Source organism: Petaurus breviceps, unplaced genomic scaffold (assembly GCF_028583685.1).
Source record: "Petaurus breviceps papuanus isolate PSGF00001 unplaced genomic scaffold, PetGlider_PUasm1.0 156, whole genome shotgun sequence".
Taxonomy (NCBI): domain Eukaryota; kingdom Metazoa; phylum Chordata; class Mammalia; order Diprotodontia; family Petauridae; genus Petaurus; species Petaurus breviceps.
Genome location: NW_027185720.1, coordinates 13,845,797 through 13,847,952, shown reverse-complemented (window position 1 = coordinate 13,847,952; position 2,156 = coordinate 13,845,797). Strand labels below are relative to the sequence as shown.

At 48.1% G+C, this 2,156-nt stretch overlaps 1 protein-coding gene across 1 annotated transcript in view; it reads right to left on the bottom strand.

Moving 5' to 3' along the window:
- Positions 1-1,582: 1,582 nt before the first annotated feature.
- TRIOBP (TRIO and F-actin binding protein) overlaps positions 1,583-2,156 on the bottom strand; it is a 72,439-nt gene continuing 71,865 nt past the window's right edge. The window contains exon 25 of the mRNA XM_069082111.1: positions 1,583-2,156. This exon is cut by the window's right edge and continues 168 nt beyond it. The gene's annotated coding sequence lies outside the window, so the exon portion shown is untranslated.

Sequence of the window (2,156 nt, the reverse complement as noted above, 5' to 3'; positions counted from 1 at the left end):
TAGGTAATACAGACTTGAATTCAGGACCACTGACTCCAGATCTATGCATACACAGTCTCTTTTGGTCCTCATGATAACCCTTGAGGTGGGTGTTATCATTACTCCAGGTGAGGAAACTGAGGCTGACAAAGGTTAAGGAATATGCCCAAGGTCTCACAGCTTGTATCTTTCCTGAGGAAGGATTTGTACTGGGGGCTTCCTCTCACGTGCCCAGAGCACTCTAGGCCTCAAGACTGATTCTTCTCAGATATGTAGCCTCTCTCCCCAAGAGTTCCCTGACTCCTCAGACCAGGGAAAGGGAAAAATGAGCCAATTATGGACGATGCATGTTAAACAATTCACTTTGGTCCAGATCAATTAGGGAGACAAGTGGCTTCTCCACTGTTGGCATCTTCTAATTAGCTCCAGGGCAGAATGGGTTAGCGTTAAGAGGGCTTCCTAGGTAGGGGAAGATCTGTGAGGTTGGGAATTGGGGATAAGTTACAGCTTTATTGTCACTAATCTCTGGTTTCCTTTGTTATCCAATGTATTTTCCATTATGCATTAGAAACATGATCCTGAGGAGGGCCCCTTGGGATTCAGCAGACACAAAAAAGGTTGAGAACTCCTGATCTAGCCCAATGTTCTCACTTTAAAGGTGGGAAACTGAGTTTTGACACCATTGCCTAGCACACAGTAGGTGTTTAGGAAACATTTGATGAGTTGTTGTGGGGCTCATCCAACTTTTTCCCATCTCCACAGGGCAGGAGCTGGGTTTGAGTCCTGGCTCCCTGTACAACCCTGGTTACCCAGCATTCTGGACTTCTTAGGCATAAATGGAGGGTTGGGTTCCGAGGTCCCTCTGAGCTATGATTTTATGACTAGATGTCCCCTCGTCTCTAAACCCCTCTATCCCAGCAGAGGTAACGGCTTCTCCAACATCTGGTTGGCCCAAAGGGATCTCTCCCTCCTTTGAGTACTGTTCTCATGAATGGACTAATATGTTACGTTCTCCACGGCTTGGCTTACTCAATTGTAAACCTCACTGTAGGCAGTGCTGAAGGGTTATTCTTCTTGCTAACCCTCCCAATGTCTAGTATATAGGAGGCAACCAAAGATTTGTTGGGTCAATCAGGAAGGAACTGGAGTCTTGAGTGGGAACCTGCTGGAGAGGTGGGGGACCACGGTGGCAAAGTTCAATAGACGCTGTTGTCGGAGCCAGCAGATATCAGTTATGGCTGAATTGCTGTGCTCACAGAGGAGATCTAGACCTGAACTGTGATATAAGAATAAAACAAAACCCAAATCCCTAGATTCATTGAGAAAACTTAAAAAGTAAATTTTCTAAAAAGTCAAATGATAGCATGTGGGATCCAAAACCTCCCAGGGGAAATCTAACACTAGGATCCCATTTCCAACACTAATTAGCTGTACAACTCTGGGTCTCAGTTTCTTCATCTGTCAAATGGGCTAGATGGCTTCAAAGGTCCCTTTCAGCTCCAAATATCTGATCCTGTTATCAGAATAGACAGGGGCCAAAAGGCCCCTCCCCCTGTCCCCCGCAATGTCCACTTCCCTCACCCAGGGACCAAGGATCCAGAGCTAACTAGGATATTTTATTAAGTTAAAAGTTTTGCTGTGCAGAGGGAGCACCCCGCCTTCACTGTTTGGCTCCCGCGGTCCGGCTTAGGACTTCAGGGTGGCAGGTCCCATGTTCCTCCCTCCCTATGTCCATTTGTACGTCCATCCATCCACAGGCCCCAGGTAGCAGGGGAAGCCAGCCTCAGCTTGGGGGAGGGCCCATAGCCAGCAGCAGTGAAGGAGTGGGGAGCAGGACAGGGGGAGGGGCTGCCTGACCCCCAGGACCCCACTGAGGCTGCCGGCTTGGGGGGTGTGGGGGCAGGAGAGTGCCCATTTAGTCCTAAGGCATTCTTTAAAAATAACCAAAAACCAAAAAAAGGGGCATAAAGTGTTTTTTCATTGGGGCAGGGGGAGGAAAAAATCTATATAAAAATCTTTCACATATAAAATCCCGAAGAAGGTGCAAGTTAAGACCCAGTGTGAAGGGCGCGCTCAGATCTGCAGAGGGGGTGTGTGTGTGTGTGGTGTGTGTGTGTGTGTGTGTGTGTGGTGTGTGTGTGTGTGTGTGTGTGTGTGTGTGTGTGTGTGTGTGTGTG